This window comes from Protopterus annectens, chromosome 7.part0, assembly GCF_019279795.1.
Source record: "Protopterus annectens isolate FY-2018-M chromosome 7.part0, PAN1.0, whole genome shotgun sequence".
NCBI classification, from domain to species: Eukaryota; Metazoa; Chordata; order Ceratodontiformes; family Protopteridae; genus Protopterus; species Protopterus annectens.
Window position 1 is genome coordinate 1,855,026,471 of NC_056739.1, and position 26,133 is coordinate 1,855,052,603.

The 26,133-nt window shown below is 36.9% G+C and overlaps 1 long non-coding RNA gene across 3 annotated transcripts in view; it reads left to right on the forward strand.

Moving 5' to 3' along the window:
• The window catches only part of LOC122807252, a 1,461,171-nt gene that overhangs the window by 239,974 nt on the left and 1,195,064 nt on the right, over positions 1-26,133 (forward strand). For all 3 annotated transcript variants that reach the window (XR_006365609.1, XR_006365610.1, XR_006365608.1), the window contains exon 3: positions 17,207-17,327. This is a non-coding gene — a long non-coding RNA (uncharacterized LOC122807252). The remainder of the gene's footprint in view (positions 1-17,206; positions 17,328-26,133) is intronic.

Sequence of the window (26,133 nt, forward strand, 5' to 3'; positions counted from 1 at the left end):
AACAATAAAAAGTAATATGGCAGTTATAAATTAAATGTCTAATAATATCATAAATAGCTGATAAGGCAAATAACAGAACACTGATAAATCCACAAACTTACAATACATTGCAGGGGCTCTTGCTCTGGCCTTTTCTTCCCACTGAGAAGATCAGGATGTTGCTTTCACAGGTTGCTGTAGTATTGCTAACACTGCTCACCAGAACAGGGTATGCCAGTGACATGAGACACTGCCCTGACAACACAAGGCCAAGTATCCACTTTGTACTAGTCACCCTCTCAGGAGTCCCTAGGCTGGCACTCAAAGTGGTTCATAAGAAGCAAGAGGAAAATAAATATTTTACTTTCATTACAGCACCAGAGCCCTCAGAAGCCATGGCCATTCACAAAATTGCAGTTCATGGAACTATGGTAGCCCTGTCGTTTTCTGTATGTCTATTGTGGCATCAAGCAGCTAGTTTGCATGACTAGTCATGATGCTATCCTTGCACAGCCTGGGAATACTCTGCATGGGTTGATGGTTAGTATGTCAACATCATATGGAAATATTGCACAACTATCAGAGTGCATTAACTCTGTTAAGCCATTTACTTTTTACTGCCTCTGTTGACTATACAAGTGCAATATTTCCATGTTCTAGAAGGGGTCATTAACCCATGTTTGGTCAAATCTCTTTGCAGGTGCTCATGTGAGTTCATATAGTTGAGTGAGCCTCTAATAGTGGCAATGGATAATTACTCAATGAGGTAAACATGTGATTCAGAAACATTAATTTGAAACAAACAATATATAAAGATTTTACACATTGTGGAAACTCTTGTAAATCATATCTTAGTAGAGTGTAATTTCAGGACACTGGAGAGGGAGACTTAGCCCTGGTGTATTCATGCCATTTAGTCTGAGTTGCCAAACTAATTCACAATCCTTATTTTCCCATGTTGTATCTACTGGTGATCCTATCTAGGTTAGTTATCAATAATAAGTTTTTTTTTAGATGAAGCAGACTACCTGGTACTTATGTTTTTAGAGAGGGGATATCCATCTAATCTTTTAGTATACATTAATAATGAAGTTAGCAAATTTATAGATACATAGTTTTACTCCATTTTGGGGAATGGTTATAATATGGTGAAAGATGGCTTTTCTTCTTATTGCAAAAAAGATAGTTAAGGCTATTGTGCTATCTTAAAATAGGAATATTATTTCTAGGCCTGGAATTTGGCTTTTAGTACAGATTTCAAAATGAAATTAGGTGACATCAGAAAACGTATTTATCAGAGCTAAGAGTCTGAAAGACATTTTAGACAGTGACAAAATGAGTGGTAATAGGTCCAACATTAATAATAGGGTTAGCATAATGGATAGAGTGTTTATCATACAAACACAAAGTATAGCATTTGATTTTAACCTTTGAGGGAAACTGGCATTGGCTTAAAATGGCTTACAAGGTCAGCTAGCCTGCTACTTACCTATGAATGTCAAAATGCAGATATTGAAAATTTTGTAAATACATAAGTGATGGGCCAGATATTACTATACATGGATATAATAAGGTTCTCAGCTGTCAAAGACATTATATGTGCAAGACACATGGGGTGGTATACCTTGAATCTTGCCTTATATATAAAAGTTTCTACATGGGTAAGGCTGAAAGACAGCTGAAAAGGTACATATATGAACACTGTTATGATATAAAACATTGCAATAAGAAACAAATCATTATACACACATTCAGAAATATGTACTGATTTTAAAAGGTTTCGATTTTTTTATTTCTGAAAAAGATGAGATGGACCTGACAGGTGAAGCATGCAAAAATAAACTGGAATACTGTGAATTAGTTTGGCAACTCAGACAAAATGCCATGAATAAACCAAGGTTGAATGACCATGTCTACCTCAGCAGTGCCCTAAAGTTACACTCTGCTAAATTATGGGTGCAAATTATTTAGATATTGTTGATCACCACAAACATTTTGAATTGTATTACACTGTACATATTCACATATTATGGAATTACTAAATTATGCTGGCAGACTACAATGTCAGTGTCAGGAACATTGACAAAGTAAATACCGACAGTCAACTGTACATGCGCGTGCAAAATCCTCTGTGCTTGCAAAAAAAAAATAATATATTTTTTTTGGAGGTGGGCAAGCACCCCTGATACCCACTGCTAATTATAAATACTAACCCCAAAATCATAAGATCCCCTGAGAAAAGGAATATTCCCCACCCAGGGATTGTCAATTTGTCACACCTATCGACCATCTGCATATGTCAACCTTTTTCTGGTCAATCAGTCGACTCAACATTGTGCTTTATCAATGTAATTCAGTGGACACACACACACACACACACACACACACACACACACACACACACACACACACACACACACACACACACACACACACGTATATGAATTTTTTTTAATTATTTGCTGTTTAAATATATAGCTATATCTATAGTTATATTTATACATATGTATATTTATATCTATGGTTTATTAACCTCCTAGCCTAGAGGCAAAAAAGAAGTCTTAACCATCACTTTACTATGTTTCTAAGTCAGTGACTCAAGAATTTAATGCACATTGGATTTTTGGAAAAAAGTCCAAAATGTTACCTGTTCCAAAATTCATTTCACTGGTGAAACATGCACCTACCATATTGTACATCAGCAGTCTAGAGGACTTGATGCTGACCTAGAAAACCCCAACAGTGTTATAACTGGTTCTAATTTTCATTTAGAATTGCTGGATTTATTCAATAAAAGTGGTATTGAAATGTTAAAATTGATGGTTAAAGAGAACATTCTGACTTGTTATTCACTATAGAAGAGGAAAAAGTTAAATATTTAATATGAGAAGGCAGGTGATGAGATTATTAAAGAAAGTAATAAGTGGACTTACAAATCATTTTAACATTTATAATTTTTAGCTCTATACAACTAGAAAAAGGACAAAGGTCTGAAATTTATCCCATCCACTAAAGGGAATGTTGTAAAATCATTGTTAGATTTAAAAATATTTTTAAGGAAGGTCAACCTTAAAATCCTTTTCCATAATAATGGAAAAAGTCAAATTTAATGGTTACCCACATGACAACAATTTAAACCATCAGGAGAAAGACATCTTAAGTAGTTTGAAGAAAGATAGAAATATAAGAGTTATGAAGCCTGACAAAGGGGGAGGAATAGTAGGATGTATAAGATATTGTGGGATGAGAATAAATATGAACCAGTGTCAAAAAATGAGATAAATGTTGCATACAACAGGATTGACATGAATTTATATGACATGATGGTGGAAGGACTAATTGATTTGGTAACTTATAACTTTTTAAAAGTAGATAAACCTAAAGTTTCTTCCATCTTTGGGATCCCCAAAATACATAAAATGAAACTGATCCCCCTTTGAGGCCTAATGGGTCCTTGTGGACAACAAAACTAAAAATATGGTTGCAAAAAGTACATATTTTGAAAGATTCATGGGACCTATACAAAACTATTATGGACATACTAAGAGACAGGTGGGCATTTTTTGTAACTATGATGTAATAGACCTTTTTTCCCATCATCCCACAATGGGTTTGGATATGTTTGAAGAAGTAGTGTTTGAAGATGGTAATACATCTCACAATGACAAGATAGTCAGTAAATGGCTAATGGAAATGGTTTTACACAACAATTTCTTGTTTTTTAATGGAGAATTTTTTAGACAAGTTCATTATCCAAATGGGAGGAAAAGTATGTACTGGGAAGTGAATTTAAGCCTTTTGACAACCTATCGGGTTTGGATGATATAATTATATTTTGGAATAAACTGAATGATTTTTATTATATCTTAACAATACCTGTAATTTTTTGAAATTTACCTACAAGGTGACACACAATATGGTACAATACTTGGATCTTGAAATATATAAGGACCAAGGGTACTTAGAAACCAAAAATATAGGAAAGCCACCCTTCCTTCACTTTGATAATACATGTAAAAATATATATAATAAAGGGCAATTCGAGAGACCAGTAAGGACCAGGATTTTGTTCAGAATCTAGTAACTTCATTAAAGAAATTAGAGAAGAGGTTGTCTTAGGTAGGGAAACCAGATTTGAAGGAGACTGTTAATACAACTGGACTTAATCAAGATAACAAACAGGAAAATTTCGATTTAGCCTTGACTTTGGAATACAACACAATCAATAGTAAAATAAAAAAGATTTTCAACAAAGAATGGGACAGATTTATTGAATTAACAGAACTAGACTTAGGGAGTAATAATACTCTTAAAATAGTGTACAAAAATTCTTTAAGTATAAAAAACCTACTAGAAAATAAGAGTTCCTTGGACCCACAGGATAGAAGGAGAAAGGGCACTTACAAATGTGGTAGGTGTGCCCAATGTGCAAATATTTCAAACAGTAACACCACCTACATCAATAGTAGAAATAAGGTTATAGTCAATGATAAGCACTTTTATAACTGTGATTCTACAGGGTTGGTATATTTAACTATTTGTAAAAAATGTCAGTCCTTTTATATAGGGAAAACTGAAAGGAAATTAAAAAGAAGTATTTTTGAGCACTTAAATGACATAAAGAATTGTAAAGAAACCAATCTAGTTTTAGTTTTACTGTATTAGAACATACAGAAAAAGATATAAGAGGGGGGCCCTGGGAAGAAAGATTAGAGTATCGAGAATTGTGGTGGCAAATGTCATTAGAAGCCTATAAACCCCCAGGCCTAAATGAATACATAGGTATAGTACCCATTTTAAAACTAAGAGCAGCTAAATTATAAATGGTTTTATTTTTTAAAAAAATCTTTTTAAAAAAACCTTGTTAATAATTACTTATTGATTGTCACTTATACACCATGTTTTAATATTAGAAATTCCCTCCTATTCATAGTGGATGTGGTGAAGAACAGATGTTACATGAAATCCAAACAACAACAAAGACCATTTTAGAATGAATAGTTTTTATAACTACATATCATTTGAGTCTTTTTTATTTTATACACATAAATTAATTTAAGCAATGTCCACTAGATGGCATTGTATCTATTGCTTTTGTACAATGGTGTATTTCTAAGGATTTTATTATCTAATATAAAACCTTTAAACAATTCTTATATGAGTTTTTAAAAAACTAGTTTGGTAGTAGTATCTATTTTTATTAAAAAAGCATTTATAAACACTTATAATGTAAGAACTGTATTATAGATATGTCTTTTGTTTTAAAAGAACTTTATAATGATTTTTAAAGTGTCTAAAGTAAATATTTTAACTAATTATTTAATTGAATTATTGAATCAATTAATGTTTTATAAAAGGAAAGGTTGGGGGTTTTGTCAGTCATCTGATGAAGTCTGTAAACAGGACGAAAACATATGTGGTGAAAAACGTTAATGTGGAGTAGTTGTGTTTTGACATTTGTAGAGTTGGATTAATAAAATTGGTGGTTTTTTGCACAAGAGGTACTTGAGTTGCACAGCTGTTTCTTTGGTTTTTAACCTCCCAGCCAGTTACAGACATTGCTGCTATTTGTTTTCTATATCTGAACAACCTTATGAATCACCCAGGTACAACAGATGATATGTCTTCAAATAGCAGGTTCATCGTACTTGTGTGTCAGGTCTGTGCTACTTCAAATGCTGGTGATGAGGATTTGTGGATTACACAAGTGCCCATATCTGCAAAGAGGGGCTTGTGAGTACAGTACAAATTGATTGTATTCACATCTTGCATGATGTTCTAATATATACCCGTATCCATCTGAAAGAATGCTTGTATATATAGTCTGTTGTACTTGGGTGATTGATAAGGTTACCTGGATACAGTAAAACATGTAGCAGCAGTGTCTGTAACTGCCTGGGGGATTAATAAATTCCCGTGTTAATATATGTTTTACATATAAGAGTAGTACTATTTATTGTGAACCAGGAAATTAAATTTAACCCTTTTGAAATGTTGACCCTTGACTGATTATTTGTGAAACATGTTACATTGCATCTTATAAATTGTGGTATGTTTGATTATGTGGAGATTCTGATGTATTTTCACTCCAGGGACAAAAGTGCTTTATTTTTGTTATTAAATTATTATCATTTATTTGACAGTTTCTCAGTGTGTTTTTGTTGTTCTCTTTGGTTTTAGATATATGTGTTGTTGGTGTGTAGGTAACAAGGTTCTATGTTATCCTTATCCATATGGGGCAAGGGAGATTAAGTACATTGGAGGAATAAAATAGGGTAACAGCTCATGGCATCTGTCATTATAGAGGCCATATATTCCAACATGCCACCATGCAGTATTCGTTAGATTTCAGCAGTGTTTACTGGTTTAATGATACACTGGCCCTCAACAGGTTTTGATGGTCATGGTTTATTAACCTCCCAGCCAGTTACAGACATTGCTGCTATTTGTTTTCTATATCTCGACAACCTTATCAATCACCCAGGTACAACAGATGATATGTACGTGCATCCTTCAAATAGACATGTGTCTACAAAAGGACATCGTGCAAGGCATTCATACAACCAATTCATACTGTACACAATTTCCCCTCTTTGTGGATATGGGCATGTGTGTAGGCCTTTCTCCCAAACCCTCGTCAACAGCATTTGAAGTAGCACAGACCTGACATATAATGCTCTGGCACACAAATACAAAAAGGATGAACCTGCACAGAACATGGAGTAACAATGACTGGATTTGATTCCTCACTCTGACCAGACATGTATGATATACCGAATATAGGCAACACGGGAATTTATTAATCCCCCAGGCAGTTACAGACACTGCTGCTATGTGTTTTACTGTATCCAGGTAACCTTATCAATCACCCAAGTACAACAGACTATATATACAAGCATTCTTTCAGATGGATATGGGTATATATTAGGACATCATGCAAGATGTGAATACAATCAATTTGTACTGTACTCACAAGCCCCTCTTTGCAGATATGGGCACTTGTGTAAGCCCTATCCACAAATCCTCATCACCAGCATTTGAAGTAGCACAGACCTGACAAATAATGCCCTGGCACACAAGTACAAAGACGATGAACCTGAGTGCAGCACAGGCCATAAAGTGGCAAACACTAGAATAATTCCTCACCATGACCAGTCATGTATGGGCACTGAGGAAACCATTGGTTATATAGCTTTAACCAGAGATGACTCCCAGAAAATCTAAGCTCCCACCCACAACCACTACAGTACTAGCAGAGATGCTTCCACAACATTTGTTGTATATGTGGGTTGTGCGGTTGGGGGGTGGGGGTTGACAGCGTGTTGATACAATCTGTAAAAATAATGGTTTGGATGACTGCTATGTAAATATCCAGTGTATGCATGCCTTTGCCATTTATTACCTGTGTCCCCGCCAGCAAACACAATGCACAGTAATAGACTCACAGCAACTCCCACAATAATTCCAGCAACATTGCAAGGAGTAGGTATGCATCTCCCATAGAATGGTATGTATCTGACATAAGTAGACCCTCCCTCAGCACACATTTATCAAGAAGTCCTCTTGTAGGTTCTGTTGTAATTAATAACCATCACAACATTCCTAATGTTGATATATCAATAGTCAGTAGGTAAACACTCATTCATTGGCCTACAGGTAGGACTTGGACATATGCACAAAGTAACAAAATACAACATTCATAAACTGTGAAGAATGCACTCTGCAGTGTTATTTACCTTCCATGTGCCGTACCATGGCAGTAGACCCTCACTTAATGTATACCCCTCCCTCACAGTGGCAGCTTTGTTCTCAGTTGAAACAAGAAACCTAATCAGATATACAGAGTAGAGCACTGTTACAGATACCATGATATATCAAAAAGTAGAGAGGTAAGAAAGGAGTAGACTTTACACAAATTTTCTGAGACACCTGTTGCTAGTAGTAAACACTGTAAAAATAGAAAACATTGTTCTCTGTGTTGCTCTATTGCAACTTTTCATAGGATGATGAGGCTCATGGCAGGATTGGGTCTTTTTATCATGCAGTAATGAAGCTTCTAGAGTGGTCCTTATGCTAATGAGCCTCATTAGAATGAATAATAAACTCCGGGTGCTCCGGTTTCCTCCCACATCCCAAAGACATGCTGTAGGTGGATTGGACACTCTAAAATTGACCCTAGGTGTGAGTGCGTGCGTGTGTGTGCCTTCTGTGGAAGGTTGGGTGCCAGGCTGGCAATTCAACACCGTAAAACTCCACTGCCAATCATGAGCGGACAGATGATCCGCTGTGGTGACTCCTAACCGGGAAAAAGCCGAAAGAAGAAGAAGAATGAATAATAAACCAGGGCTAAATGACCATGTCTCCATCTCCAGTATCCTGAAATTGTGCAATATTAAATTATGAGTTACAGGAGCTGACAAAATGTGAAAAATATTTAGATATTTATATATTGTGTGTCACTTTGAATATTTTTAATTGAAAGGCCACTGACATGATCATCTCTGCATGATCAAAGGCATCCCATCTTCCACAGGAGCAGAGAGCCATGTGAATAGATATGCTGATGGAACCACCTTTGACAATGATAAAAGATTTCTGGACATCTCTAAATGGGGGTCCAGGCAGTTCTGACATTCACAGTGGAATGACAGACACAGATGCTCTGTTAAACAGTGTAACTAGCATATCCATCTGTGATGCCCTGGGTAGGTATATTTGGACATGGACTAATGTCTAATTCACTTCATTCTGATACAACATGCAGAAACGATGTCTTTGTTTTAGAGTAACATCAGTGGTTCATATGCAGATGCTGTCTGACTAAGGTATGCCTAAGGTATGTTACCAATTAATTTCTTGTACCACTCTGTTAAGTAGTAGTAGTTATAATATATTCACTGATTGTAGGTACTGATGAGTGGTCCTTATTTTAAGTAGTAGCAGTTGTAATATAGTCACTGGTTGTAGGTATTGATGACTGGTCCTTATGTTAAGTAGTAGTAGCTGTAATATATTCACTGTTGTAGGTATTGATGAGTGGTTCGTATGTTAAGTAGTAGTAGCTGTAATATAACCACTGGTTGTAGGTATTGATGACCGGTCCTTATGTTAAGTAGTAGTTGTAATATATTCACTGGTAGTAGGTATTGACGAACGATCCTTATGTTAAGTAGTAGTAGTTGTAATATAGTCACTGGTTGTAGGTATTGATGACCAATCCTTATGTTACGTAGTAGTAGTTGTAATATATTCACTGGTTGTAGGTATTGATGAACAGTCCTTATGTTAAGTAGTAGTAGTTGTAATATATTCACTGTTTTTAGGTATTGATGACCGGTCCTTATGTTAAATAGTAATAGTTGTAATATATTCACTGGTTGTAGGCATTGATGAACAGTCCTTATGGTAAGTAGTAGTAGTTGTAATATATTCATTATTTGTTAGTATTGATGAACGGTCCTTATGTTAATATTCACTGGTTGTAGGTATTGATGACCAGTCCTTGTAGTAGTTGTAATATATTCTCTGGTTGTAGGTATTGATGACCTTATGTTAACTAGTAATAGTTGTAATATATTCACAGGTTGTACATGTTGATGAATGGTCCTTATGTTAAGTAGTAGTAGTAGTTGTAATATATTCACTGGTTGTAGGTACTGATGAGCAGTCCTTATGTTAAGTAGCAGTAGTTGTAATATATTCATGGTTGTAGGTATTGATGACTGGTCCTTAGGTTTAGTAGTAGTAGTTGCAATATATTCACAGTTGTAGGTATTGATGAGCAGTCCTTATGATAAGTAGTAGTAGTAATATATTCACTGGTTGTAGGTATTAATGAATGGTCCTTATGTTAAGTAGTAGTAGTTGTACTATATTCACAGGTTGTAGGTACTGATGAGCGGTCCTTATGTTAAGTAGTAGTAGTTGTACTATATTCACAGATTGTAGGTGTTGATGAGCGGTCCTTATGATAAGTAGTAGTAGTTGTAATATATTCACTGGTTGTAGGTATTAATGAATGGTCCTTATGTTAAGTAGTAGTAGTTGTACTATATTCACAGGTTGTAGGTACTGATGAGCGGTCCTTATGTTAAGTAGTAGTAGTTGTAATATATTAACTGGTTGTACGTATTGATGACTGGTCCTTATGTTAAGTAGTAATAGTTGTAATATATTCACTGGTTGTAGGTATTAATGACCAGTCCTTATGTTAAGTAGTAGTAGTTGTAATATATTCACTGGTTGTAGGTACTGATGACCTTATGTTAAGTAGTAACAGTTGTAATATATTCAGAGGTTGTACATGTTGATGAACGGTCCTTATGTTAAGTAGTAGTAGTTGTAATATATTCACTGGTTGTAGGTACTGATAAGCGGTCCTTATGTTAAGTTGTAGTAGTTGTAATATATTCATGGTTGTAGGTATTGATGAGCGGTCCTTATATTTAGTAGTAGTAGTTGTAATATATTCACTGGTTGTAGGTGATGATGAGCGGTCCTTATGATAAGTAGTAGTAGCTGAAATATATTCACTGGTTGTAGGTATTAATGAATGGTCCTTATGTTAAGTAGTAGCAGTTGTACTATATTCACTGGTTGTAGGTACTGATAAGCGGTCCTTATGTTAAGTAGTAGTAGTTGTAATATATTCACTGGTTGTCGGTATTGATGAAAGGTCCTTATGTTAAGTAGTAGTAGTAGTTTTAATATATTCACTGGTTGTAGGTATTGATGACCGATCTTTATGTTAAGTAGTAGTAGTTGTAATATATTCACTGATTGTAACTATTAGTGAATGGTCCTTACCTAGCTTTGGTAATTTCTTGGTTTTTGCACAGGTGTCATGTTATTTATTTATTTATCTATTGCCATTTGATTACTGGGATAGTTTGACTGGGTAGGAGTGCATATTCAGCACAGGCCCGGGAAGAAAAGCTCTAAAGTATTACAAGGTTAATCAAAGTCCTGTACCATGAACATCGACCTAGGCAGTACCAACCAGATGTAGCTGAGTTGCTTTGGGTAGTACATGGTCTGACTGATGACCTAAGGGACGGAATAGGACAGATGTGCAATACCATGAACATATAATGTAGGAAGTTTGCAGGCAGTAGGTACCCATGCATGTATGTATAGCTAGACAGAGTATATACATATATATATATATATATATATATATATATATATATATATATATATATATATATATATGTATATATAGATATAGATATATATAGGTTTACAATGAAAACATTGAAACTGTATCGGTCGACTGGCATGTGGTCAACTTGCAGTTTTTAGGTTGGCAGAATGTTGAACCAAAATGTATCGACTACACTACAGTGAATGGATAGTGTAATTCCAGCATTTGGGTAAGACATTGTACAGGGAAATCGCTGTTCAGTGAGGAACAGGAAATTAGCCCATTTCCTCACTGTAGCACGATGTCGGAGTTGGTATATTTAATGTGCAGGGGGTGCACGGGGGCATAGACCCCTGCAAAATTATAGAATTAACATACAGTTGACTGTTTAGTTTAACTATACTTTAATGTGCATAGCAGGAGGTGAGTGAAGCTTTTGGCATTCCAGATTCAGCATTTCGGGTCAACATTCTAAACGGTCGACCGATGCAGATTCAAAATGCCAGTAGTAAACCTATACATACCTATATATATATATATATATATATATATATATATATATATATATATATATATATAGATATATATATATATATATATATATATATATATATATATAGATATATATATATATATATATATATATCTGTATATTATCTATATCTACACAAACACACATACATATGTATAAGAGGATGTGTTGATATATTGATGTGTACAGCCACTGAAATCTAGGACAATTAATGCTGATATGTCAAAAAAATACTTACAGAAATCAACAGCAACTACAACTGATCACAAAATGAAAAAAATGTCTTTTCGTGCTAATTTAACCAGAAACCTAGTACTAACTTCACCCCCAAGCAACACCTTACTAAGGTGTGCTAACTCTAACCCTGCACCTAACCCCAGTTCTATACATATGTGTGTGTGTGTGTGTGTGTGTGTGTGTGTGTGTGTGTGAGTGTGTGTGTGTGTGTGTGTATATATATATATATATATATATATATATATATATATATATATATATATATATATATATATATATATATATGGATTCACTTCAGATGATCGAGTTTCTGAAATCTCGAAACTCATATGATCGAGACCATATGTTCGAGTTTTCAGAAACTCAAACATCAGAAGTGAACATAAAAAAAAACACATTTATAGACATTTTTGCTGGGGGGCAAGCCCACCTGCACCACCCACATCCCCCCTACTTAAATATACTAATCACCCTTAACATCCATATCCCACCCCCCCCTCCACCCCCCAGTAAGGAAACCTCCATAAAAAACTTCTCCAAAGCCAACTTCCTGCTACTCAAGTCAGAAGTGACAAACATCATGACACCCATGCAGATGGGAACTGAAAGTTCAACTGCTGAATCCTACGCTAAGGCACTGTATGAGCACATCCAGGCATGCATGGATCGTGCCATCCCAAATAGAACCAAGAAGCTCTCATCCAAAAAAAGGAAGCCAATCTTGTGGTCCCCTGCCATAAACAAACTTTAAAACAAAAGGTAGAAACTGTTGCAGAGAAGAGGAAAATCCCAGGATGCAAAAAACTCCCTTACCAGCCTCAGTAAGAAACTGAGACCCCTCATAAAATTCTCCAAAGCTAGTTACAAAAATAAAATTGCCAAAGATTCCAAAGACAACCACAAAGCATTCTATAACTATGTCAAGAATCTAAATGGCAATGCTCAGATCTGCTCTGAGCTAAAACAGAATGGTATTAAATATACTGATCCCAAGGATATTGCCAATATCTTGGCAGATCGATTCAGTGCCAACTTTACCCACATCTCACCCCCTAAATGGCCCATCTCAATACCGGAAGATTGCCAAATTCCGGTAATAACAGCCACACAGGTAAAAAACGCACTCTCCAAAGCTAAGAATACAGCATCCATGGGACCAGATAACATCCTGGGCTGTGTACTGCATGAACTACAATATGAACTGGCACCTCACCTAAGTGTCATGTTTAATCATAGCCTCACCTCAGGTTTCATGCCCACTGAGTGGTGCAGAGCTACAGTTATCCCACTCCACAAGGGAGATCCACCTTGGATCGCGGAAACTACCATCCCATCAGTCTGACAAGCCTTATCTGCAAGGCCATGGAGCGTATTATCATGGAACTTATAAACAAAGACATTGGCAACCTTTAAACACTGGACCTCACCCAGTTTGGGTTCGTGAACAGCCGATCTTGTCTCCTGAACCTGATTGACTTCTTTGAATCAGTCTCCAGAGCCATGGACAAGGGTAAGGTGGTCTATCTAGACCTTGCCAAGGCCTATGATACCATCACCCACTCTGGAATCATAGATAAACTTACTAAGCTGGGCAATAATCCCTACGTCACCCAATGGATTGCTAACTGGCTTACTGATAGAACCCACACTGTAAAAGTAGCTGACTCCAAATCCAGCTCCAGACAAGTGACAAGTGGAGTATATCAGGGCTCAGTCCTGGGACCGGTCTGTTTGGCATCTACTTCTCTGAAATACAGGCCAACACTAAGGGACTCTGGCTAACAAAGTTCGCAGATGACTGCAAACTGGGAGCCATTATTGAATCCCCAAATGATGTGGATACTCTACAAAAGGGCCTTACAGAATCAGATGCTTGGTGCCAGAGCCATGGGCTCAAGCTCAATGCCAAGAAATGTATAGTTATCCCCTTTGGGAAAAACATGTATCCGTGAATTACCATATAGGTGTCAGTACACTAAACACCGAAAGTGTGATAAGAGACTTAGGGACACAGGTGGACAGTGGTCTCACCTTCGATAGCCACATTGCCACAACAGTCAGGAAATCCTTCTATGTGGCACACCTCATCACTAAGAGCTTTTCATCCAGAAAAAAGGAGGTCATTGTCCCACTGTACTCATCCCTCATTAGATCCATTATAGAATACAACGCCCGTTTGGTATGTACCTCTCAAGTCATCTGCAACAACTGGAAAGGCTGCAGAAATACCTCACTAAAAGAATCACAGGCCTAAAGCAGATGCCCTAAGCTGACCACCTTAAAAAAACTCCAGCTATACTCTATTGCATATCATCTACTCAGAGGCAATCTCTGCTTAATATACAAGGTCATGTCAAACCCAGAGCTGTTGGACATGCTGCACTTAAAGAAATCCCATTCCCTCAGAGCCACATGCTCCAGGGATCTAAACCTTGTCATCACAATAAACAAAACATGCTGGAGGGATAGGTCCCTGACCCAGAGACTCTCCAGACTCTGGAATAGATTGCCCATACATGTCAAGCAAAGTGCCTCTTTGGCCCTCTTCAAAAGGAACCTTGACGATTGGATGGGAGAAAGGAAATTCACCCCGGGGAGCATGTCAGTCGCCCTGCTAGACAGGGGTCCAGGGAAGTAAATAGTGTGGGAAGAAATAGCCAAGGAATTGTTATGGCTAGGCTTGTATAGGCCTTAGGGCTGATAGCCTAGTACCAACCTATGAACCTATGAACCTATGAATGTATGAACCGAGATCAGCACTACAGTGGGGAAAAGGGAAATCTCCCATTCCGCGCTTCTGCAAACACTGCAGAATGGGAGATTTCCCTGTTCCCTGCTGCAGCACAATCTCAGAGTTCATATATTTAAGTTAGCAGGGGTGCAGAGGCCTTGCCCCTGCAGAATCCATCACTTAAGGTATTCACACAATTTATTTATCTCCCCCCTTCAGATGTTCGAGTTTCTGAAAACTCGATCATATGGTCTCCACCATATGAGTTTCGAGATTTCAGAAACTCGATCACTTTTGAAGTGAAGCTATATATATATATATATATATATATATATATATATATATATATATATATATATAAATGTGCTGTTGAGTCTGATCAAGTTTCAATCGATCAAAGGTCAGTATTTGCTGTGTTGGAGTTGCAGTCCTTTGGACTCATAGTTAGTGCATCCATGTGGGGATTGTAAGGTAAGTTTAGGACATGCATCTCTAGCAGGATGCATGTTCTGTCCCTTAATGTCTGATGATGCTGTTTTATTTAAGTGATCTTTGAGTATATGTCATACCCTTTTATACTGTGGAAAATGAATGTATCTGGGATTCCAACCTTTTGTAAAAAATAATGCAGTTTAGTCTTGTGTTTTAACTCAGAGCACAGTTGTACCTTAAACATATTTTAAGATGCTAGGAATAGCCTCATATGCCTTTTCTGGAGTTCTCAAGTATAATACCATCCAGCGTTCTATCTCAGGCCCTCTCTCATTGTGGACTATGCCATCTTCAGAGCCATTGCTCTGGACCCTGAACTGCCTTCAAAAAGGGCAAACACTAACTAGGTCTTCTTCAACTCTAATTTTATTCATCAGTAATTACTTAATTCAAAAAACTTGCCTTGCTAATACAAAAAGTTGCTCTCTACCTTAAAACAACAGGCATACTAACTGAAGGAAAGGTATTCCTTTTAAAATTAACAGAATAATATGTCAACATAACAGTTCTTACAGACTATTTACACAGTATTTCCAAGAGGTATCAACAGGTCACATCTATGCACTTTATTATTTCAGAAGACTTTGTATATAAATGGCAGTTGTTAATAGAGAGAATAAATTTGGATAAATAAAAAGTATATAAATGAGGCAAATATATTTGTCTGTTTAACTGTAATACTAACCCAGCTCTGTGGCCAAGTGTTTAGTTTCCCTGTTAAAATTATCGGCGGTTCATTCCTTCATTGTAATGAGGTTTCGGTGGAATTCTCTCAGTTATTTGGATTTTGGGTAAGTGTAATTTGGGTAAATGGTAGAGGACCCATATATATATATATATATATATATATATATATATATATATATATACGTGGGTGTGTATAGATGGATTCTGGCAATTCATCACAACTTCACGTTGTTGAACAGCAACTGCTTGAACATAATTTGTTGATCCAACCAAATGAAAACCAACCATCCCCTGCTAATTATATATTCTAACTCAGAGATCACAGCACAGTGGGGAAAGGGAAAATACCACAGTCCCCTCTGTACCACAATTTTACACAAAACAATTGCTGGCATTTGGCTGATTTCCAATCAGTCATGCTGGCAGTTTTCTGGGTTTGACAAGTTGCCATTTGACAACTTGTAGTCAACCCATATAGAAAAAGAGAAAGAAAGACAGATGCAGATAAAGATATATCTATATCTATATATCTATAGCTAGGGATATATGACAATAGTTCTCAGTACAATATGGCATTAGAAAATGTAAATCTTTATTTACTTTTAAAAACAAGTTAAATAATTATGTGGAAAAAAACAAAAATTAACTAAGATGTCAGGCATATGGTAACAATATTGCTTGAAACTATAGTATGGTTTGATATGGTATGCTACAGCACAACAAGACATACATATGACTATAGAAGTATGCATGGTTTTAAAAATGCTACTGGCACAGAATGTGGAGTTAAATGGGATGCATTACTAAGAAAATGACTGTTACCTTTACTACCAATCTATTCCAGTTGATTTCAAATTCAATCCATTTAAACAAATTTACATTACATCTAAAAGTAGCACATTCAGGTGTATTCTGTCTTGTAATATGTGTTATGTGACTACTCTGTTTACAAAATTTGTATTTGGTTATTTTTATTTCTTGTAAACTCTAAGATGAGTCTGAGAAAGCTCGTTTTGTGATCAGTTGTCTATAGTTAATGAAGCAATGAATAAATAAATAAATAAAAAAATTTCCTTAACATATTCATTATTGATATCCTTTGTCAGTCTTTGTCCATTTTAACATTTGGCACATGTTAATGTTGTTTTATATTTTATCCACATATATGCTGGTTATTCATATAGTTTAAAATATTTGTTGATGATAATGCTGTCATTTGTTCTCCTACTGTTGCAGATGACATTTTATCATATATGTCTGGCTAGAAGCAATAGCTGTAGTTAGATGAGATGTCCCATGAAACTTTCATGGAAACTCTGAACAAAACATATTGCTTTGCTTATTCCAGGTCACTTATTTATTCTGGAGATTAAATGGCATGGCTTCTCTTCTCTTTTTTTTTCAGATTTTGAAGCCAGAGTTAACTACTAGTAACGGTGTGGTTCATGAAAAGAAGCTTGAGTTTTGCTTTTGACTTCCAATATTCTGAGAAAATTATCTCAACCTCTGCACCACTGACCATATGTGTAAGTGTTATTTTTTTTTTCTAGAACAATTTCCTTTTCCAAGTGAGATAATGTTTGCTTCAATACTAACATTTTGGTGCTTCTGACTTTATGCAGCAGAACTTTAGACTGCTTTCAGCTTATCTCTAAACTGTCTTTTCCTAGCATAATTTGCTGTGCCATGTGAGTGTGTTATCTATCTACACACGCGCACACACAAACGGATACAATAAATCTATATAAGTGTCTTCTGAAGAGGAACATACCCTGAATCTGATACCAGAAGTCCTCCAGATTGAGAGTCTAACCCAAAGTAGCTTTCTATCATCCTCAGCTCTGCTGCCTTTTTATTTCTCATTCTGGCAGTTTAGGGTGCAGAGGCTTCCTGCTGGCATATACCATGGAATCACTTGCAAACTCAGCTCCTATGTTGCACATTTATTATCTTCTTCTTATACTAGCTATAAGCTATCAAAGTGTTCATATGTCTGCCAGAGCATGAAGTAAGGCCCGCATCAGCATATACTTTACTTTCTAGGAGAGCAACAAAGAGCCAGGAAGTAGAAGGTGCTAGAGGCCAGTATACAATCTTGCAAGATGATGACCATTGACAACGCTATCCACTTCAGGCATAATAGGTGCACCCCAGCAGCAACTTTGCGGAGTGCAACATGGGGTATCAGCACTGCCGTTTCTGTAGTCTAGTAGCCTGTGACTGGCCTGAACTCATGACATGGCCCCTTAAGTCCTCCTGGGTCATCCTTAGTGGCACTAAAAGACTTTCTTCTCAGGCTTCCATTAACATCAGCATGGTGAGCACAATGGGTCCTCCTGGATCACCAGGTCTCGCAGTTCAGGCCCAGAATCTGGTTGACACACAGCTATTTCACATCTGGTGAGACATGTTTTCATGAATATAGGAGCACACCCATAAGGCGCATGGATGATTTCATATCAGACTTTGATAAGGAATGAAGGATGATTCCATACCAAGACCTGCAGAGGCCTGTCAAGTCACAGAACCATCAACAGTGAATGCTGTGATGTACATGTTTTTTAGGGATAGTGAGTAAATAACACTAAGACACTAAGGATGTAGTCTAACCTCCAAGAAGTCTAAACAGAATGGACTCTCTAAATGAACTGTGTACCATATATCTTTCTGAAGCTAGCTCATTATAACAGATACATTATTCAGTGACAAATTCCCTATAACCTGGTTTTGAATAGTCACTCATTGCATGCTCATCCACATATAGGTCTGTTGAGAACAAGCCAGGTTTTATGGAAGACAAGAGGAAGAGGGCTTCCCCTCCTTTTTTGTTCTGAGAAGGGAACTCAGAGGTCTGAGAAGACTTTTATCTTAGAATCAGAGAAGCAGATTGAAACGTTTGCTCCCTGTACCACTCCTTCACCTGAAGGCTCATGGCATCCTTTATCGAGTGGACTATGGATCTTCTACCTTCTCCTACAAATGTTTAATTTAGTACTTGAGGAAGGAGGAAAATAGCCTTTGATAATCCCACATATGGAGATTCAGTGTTCAATAGTCAATGTTAAATGTCATTTTATGATAAACTCAGAGCCTAAAGACATTACCTATGAGTTTCTATCCAGAATAACATAAGTCATACACTTGACTGCAAACCTTTTATTCTGCTGGACCTTAAAGGTGGACAACATTGGTGACTGTCTTACAATAAGATTTGCCAGCATTTCATAAAACTCCTATTATTTAACTTAAATCTTAAATATTTCAACAAAGAAGTTATACTTGTTTCCAGATACTGAGACATAAATGATACTCCAATGCCAATAATTCATTGGTAAAATGTTTATATGTCATAGTCACATCCCTCCTAAGTAACCTGTAGTGAAATTTATACAGATTTAAAGAGTTCAGTCTTTGCTTATAGTGCAGGTAGAATACTTTGGTTATCCTTCTGGTATATGTTCCTTGGATTTGCTCTAACTTCTTTAAAGATGTTAAGTTCTAAATATAAACATACCTGTAGTAATCAATATGCAGCCATATTAGAGACTTCTGTAGTGGTTCCAATACCTTCTCATCTCTATTATTGGTTTTGCTCAAGGATACTTTTTTAGTAGCCTAAAAACATCTGGATTCTAGTTTCCCTACCCATAGGAAGGCAGATATTTTATGTTGATTACCAGCAATGAGATCTTTTCCAAGCATCTTAGAGTAAATTATTATGTGCTTTCTTTGGCTAGAATACGTTCTAGAGGCTGTATCACATCCTGCAATACAAATGCAGTGTAAGGCATCTGGGCACAGAAGGTAGATGAGTCACATTTTGGCTCATTTACCTCATCTATCAGTCTCATTTTTATAACAGATTAGGATTGAAAGAGGGTGCAGACTTCTTTGATTCTAGGGTTACAGAATTGATCATTAAGGCCCTTATCAGATCCCTAATAGTAAGCTTTTATGTAGTTGCATAAAGTCTGTGCTGATACTGAGTTTATGGCAGCAGGTTTACTTATATGTTTATGTAAGATGGTGTGGCAAAGATTTTCCTTTTTAAGGATGAACTAACAGAGTTCATCCCAGATGCCTCCATTTGGAGATGTGGATATCTTCTTTAGGAAGCTTTACCAGGAGTTTGTGGAGTATAGTCAAAAGTGAAAATGTCAGTTGTCATGATGCTTCCTGTGCCCTTCTACTAGGCTTATCCAGACTTCTAGAAACAAGACCCTCATCCCAACTGTCAATTCAGTTCAGAAAAGAGGGCCACTCTATTGGCCAGTAGTTGCAGTGTTAACTATTACTGATGACAGATGGCTTGGTATGGCATACGGCATTTGCCCTGGAATAGAGGAGCATAAAAATCAGGCCGGTTTGTTTCTGACAATATCATGCAATGGCATGTATTAGAACTATTAAACCAGTATTCAAGAAAGGCTCTACTTAGAGATTAAATCATGTTTGCACCAGCTTTAAGGACAGACAAAATGGTGTACTTCTTAGATTAGTTGCAGAATTTGTCCTTCAGACTAAGGCCATGGATTCTACACCAGCATCTTCTTGGGTTCGCCGTGGAGAGGAGATTCTATCTCAACATAGACCACAGAAATTTCAATGAGCATATCCAAAATGGAAGGTTATAGATGTGTCTCTACCGAAAGGCACATAAGTAGTAGTACATCAGTGTCTGGGGTCAGCACTGGGGATTGTTTTGGTTCAGTCAAGGTGGCCACTGCTTTTAGTTAAAAGAGCTGTCAAGTGCACTGATTCTGTGTGCAGAATGTTTACCAAGAGGATAACTATTGTGATGTAATGGCTTGAAGGAGAATGACCTTCATGTGTCCTTCAATCTGGACAACTACCTTCTGCTGGCTCAGTCAAAGAACTATGCGGCAGTTTCTCTAACTTGGCCACTCCCATGTTTGGAAGCCTTGGTTTCTTCATCTGCTGGGGAAGTCCTCTCTGAATCTTATACAAAGAACTGACTTTAATGGGAAAGAGATGGATACTCTTCTTTCTTGGTCCTTCCTGCACACAGGGAAGTCCAAAGAAAGCATGCAGTTTGTACCCTGGGTGCAAATGCAGCACAAGAGCCATGACTGACCATCGTGTGGTTTTTGGGCTTCATGTCATCCATGATCTTTGTGTTGCCATTAAGAAGACAGAAGATGAGGGTGCTGCTGCAAGGTCTATATTAGAACACTGAACATTCAAAATTTCGATTGTTCTAATATCGAACCCTATGAATCAAAAATTTAAAACATCGAACATACAGAACACTAGGGAAAAAATTTGCTGTTCCAAAACACATACACACAACACAAGCACACCAAACAAACAGCAATCCACACACATACACCTAAACTCTTACACCTAACCCTACACTAAACTATACATACACCACTAACTATCCACTTACCTTAACCCAAACCCTAACCCTAAGGTCCGTCACTATCGCACAGTCACCTCACCCACGCCCTAACCTTAATTCACCTAACCCACCCTAACCCTCACATCCACACAATCGCACACTTATCTGAACCTGACCCGTAACTTTCCACCACAGCGCTGAAAATACCAAAGCAACAAAAACAGACAACCAAATTCTTTCCCTAGGAAAAAATAAAGTTTTCTGTTTCTTCGATATTTTCGATGTTTGCTGAAAACGGGTTGATATTAGAACACTTGAAATTTTGAACGTTCAGTGTTCTAATATAGACCCCTGCTGCAGATTTTGTTGAGTCATTTGTTGCAGGGTTGCTATGTGCTCACTGATCTACTTTTAGTGAAATATCTCTGTCATAGGGCTTTGTAAAATTGATGTTTATGATAAGTCTCAGTGTGGGTCTGTTTTTCTGACAGGAGAATCTGTTACAGCTCCTGGCCATGCAAGTGAAGCTGTCATGGGTCCTAATGATGGATGACTTGCTTCTGTGTTGGGAAGGCCACCTCACTTCACCTCCTCCATGTTCTAGGAATGGTTGTCTTCCTAGGAGAGGGGGCACAGCATCAACTGTCTTTAGTCTGTGACTGTATTGTTGTCACTGAGCAGCGTGTGGTTGGAGCTGAGACGAGACTTCCTTCTGCTATATTTGGGTACCCTCACATCACATGCTTGTAGACTTGTGGAAAGAGGTGATACATGTGGTGACACATCTCACTCAGACATAGTAGAAAAGTTAAATAAACTGGAGATAACCCCCTATGTTACCCACTGGATTTCAGGATGCAGGATGCAGGAAACCAAAATAGGGGAAGTTACCTCCACAAATAGAACAGTCACCAGTGAAGTCCTCCAGGGTTTAGTGCTGGGACCTCTACTGTTTGGCATCTACTTTCCTGAAGTAAAAGCCAGTACCAAAAGGCTCTGGTTGACTAAGTTTGCAGATGAATGCAAGCTAGGAGCAGTCACTGAATCCCCAAATGACTTAGCCATCTTGCATGAAAGCTTGTTCCAAATTAATAACTGGTTCCAAAATCATGGACTAAATCAAAATGCCAAAGAATACATTATTGTATCCTTTGGGAAGTCATCTACACCAAGGAACTACCATATTGACAATAAACTCCCAATAGTTGACCCAGTTGTTCAGGATTTGGGAACTTATGTGGACATTAAACTAACTTTTGACCAACATGTGTCCTTTGTTTTAAGAAAGTCCTTCTGTGATGCACAGCTTATAAACAAAGGGATTGTGTCTAGATTTAAGGATGCTGTTGTCCCTCTTTACTCAGCTCTCATTAGGTCACTTATTGAATTTAATATCCTCTTTGACATGCATCTGTCTAGATACATGCAACAACTGGAACACCCACAGAGATACCCTACTAAAAGGGTACAAGGCCTAAACAACATGTTCTGCATTGACAGACTCAAAGGCCTGTCACTATACTTGGTATCCTACAGACTGCTAAGGCAAATCTGTATATTGGCAGATCATACTAGAAGCTACTAGGATTCATGGCCTTAATGATACAATTTCTATAATGCCAGTTTTAAAGTTGAGGAGTGCAAAATTATAATCTGCCACTAGAGGTCAGTATTAGTTTACAGATTTAGAAAAATCAATTTTATATATTTAAATATTTCTGTATATATATACAATTTTTAAATGATTTATTAAAATTATTATTATTGTTTTTTCATGGTTATACATACACAGATTACATCACTTATCTATTTTTATTCATCAATATGGTTCTTGGAACCTTTGTCTTATTTATACTGAGTGAAAGACCAGTGTTTGTGTTTTTAAATATTTTTCAATTGAATCATTTACTTAAATATTTAATTGTTTCAATGAAGTCATTGGTCCATGCTTGGTCTGATAGATTTATTTAAGTGGAGGATTTTGGTGTATTGCTGTTTGCCTTTGATGAAGATTTTCGAAAATGTATTATGTATACAAGCGTTTGGGTTTTTGCACAATAAACTGCCTTGTTATTTCAACCTTCTCTTGGTACTAGGTCTATACCCTTATTTGGTTCTCCTGAGCGAACTTAAGGCTATTGCCTACCCAATTTCCATTCTGATCAATAGAACTATTAGCGAAGGTCACATCCCTACCTTATGGAAAGTCTCCCATATTATCCATATTACCCCCCTCCATAAAGGTGGATACTCCACTGAACTGTCAAACTACCGCCCCATTGCCCTTCTTTCTCCTTTGGCTAAGATCATGGAGAAATGCATCCATAGGCAATTACTCGAACACTTAATCCAAAATAACTTACTTTACAGATGTCAACATGGTTTCAGACCTTCACACAGCACTACCACTGCCCTCCTTTCCTTTACTGATTGCATTAATAAAAAACTGCAACCTTAATAATCTTTCCTCTGCACTATTTATTGACCTGTCAAAAGCATTTGACATGGTAAATTGCCGGATTCTCATATACATACTCAAATCCCTGTCATTAGATGCACTTTCCATAAAATGGTTCCAGTCCTACCTAGATAAAAGACAACAGGCTGTATTATGGCATAACACTCTAGCCACCCACCTACCCATTACCCTTAGTGTCCCTCAAGGGTTCATACTAGGACCACTCCTTTTCTCCATATTTATTAATGACCTTCATCAAGCCATTCCCCAAGCCACATGCATACAATTTGCTGATGACTCCACACTGATATGCTCAGCCACATCTACTTCTGAACTTCACTCTCTTACCCAGAAGGTATTTAACACAATTGAACAATGGTTTACACAGCGTTGCCTTCTCTTGAACCCCAAAAAACTAAACTCCTCCTCTTCAATCCTACTCACAAGTCCTCTCCTTTTGATTTCTCTGTTACATCCACCAGTGGTACCATTATATCACCAGACCCAACCACCAAACTATGTGGTATTACCATTGACCACATTCTGAACTTTGACATCCATACCAACAATACTATAAAAACTGTCAACAAAAAACTTTTCTCTCTCTATAGGATTAAACCCTTCCTTACACCTACAGCTAAAACAACTATAGCTCACACTCATCTAATCTCTACACTCCTCTATGCCTCACCCATTTTTACTAATCTATCTAAGAATAACCTCAGCAAATTGGAAATGTCCTACAATAACATTGCCAGATTTGCTACAAGCAACCCATTTAGAACCCACCATTGCGTTAATATAAAGCAGCTAGGATGGCTAGAACTACAAAACCCGATTAAATTCCACCAACTAACCATTGCTCATAAGACTCTTTATAAACCTTCAAACACTCCTATTCTATCTACCCTCATCACCCCCTATAAAAATCTGAAGTCCTTACATTCATCACACAAACTTCTTGTATATACCTCTAAACCTAACAACAGGGCTGGGGATTCTTTCTTCTCTAATGCTGTTGGAAAATCCTGGAATCTTCTCCCCAGTGACCTTTCCTCACTTGCCTCTTTATCACTCTTCAAAAACAACCTGAAACTTTTACTCAGATCACACTGGTTATGCTCCTGCACTAAACCTGACAAGTCATCTATCTCTTCAAATTTGGTTCTGCCTACCCCATACTTTTCAATAACTGTTATACCTTCCTTATTAACTATAAATCCGATCTCTCTCTAAATTACATTATTTTCAACCTCTGTGGGTACTTATTATTGAGAGAACTCTTTATTAATATTATTATACAATAACCTGCCTTCCTTTTTTTATTATGTACTGTACCTGTATGATGTATTGTACCTGTATTTTGCACTGCTATGATTTTTGCCCTCACTGAAAATTCTGTGTTAACCTGTAATATGCATTGTATATATGACTGTTATTTGTTATTTTTTGTTTTTGCCTTGGAGCTTATCACCCTGGGCCTTTACTGAAAATGGACATATATCCAGTTAGAGTAGCCCGGTCAACAAATGTAAAATAAATAAATAAATTATCCTTATGACAGTATGACTGTTCACATTCCCAGGGAAGTTAATGCAATGATGGTACCTCTAAAACAGAGATGTAGAGAATCCAGTCTGGTAAAAGCATTGTGGATATCTACATGCTCTCTGTTATGAAGACAATATTCTCCATCACATCTGCTTGATTCAGCAGGAAAAGGGACAGCTGACTGTGTGCGCTATGTGTCTGTTCTGACAGGAAAAAATATTAGACACCATTACTTAATTTTTTGTAATGCCAGAACTCATTCCAAAATTTAGATCAGGAGGAAAAATACTCCTCCTGTTGGACAAGAAGATAGATCTTAGGGTCCTTGTAATATAAAAAAAATTCTAAGACTATGTTAGAAAATGTTACTTGACTGGGGACATTTTCTGGCTGCCTCACAGGTTTGTGTCCTGGAACAGAATATCTCAAGACACAATGGCTATGCCCATGTCCTGAACCTGACTAACCTAACATATCTAACTTTCTTATCAAATCCATCCTTACCACTATCCCCTTAATTCTTGTTCCCATTTACTGATCTTGAAATCCTCTTTACCCCAAATATAAGCGGGTGACTCTTGAATTCGTATATATACTATTAGTATATAACATATCTCTGCTATGTATTACCAGCCGATCGATCTTTGTCTCACAGTACTTCCATATAAAATGTATTTTTTTACCAATCTTGTAAATGTAACACGTCAACTTTTTTATACTTTTTTATAACTTGTATTTTTTATAACCTGTATTTTTTATAACTTGTTTTTTTCTTCAACTTGTGATTTACCATTATGTTGGAGCTTTTCTCCTTGGGCCTCTACTGAAAAAGGATATGTATCCAGCTAGACTAGCCCGGTTAACAAATATAAAATAAATAAAATAAAATAAATAAACAGGACACTATCTTCAGTTGGGTGTTCTAGTGAGCTAATAAATGAATCCTTTAAGAAGCCTTTTG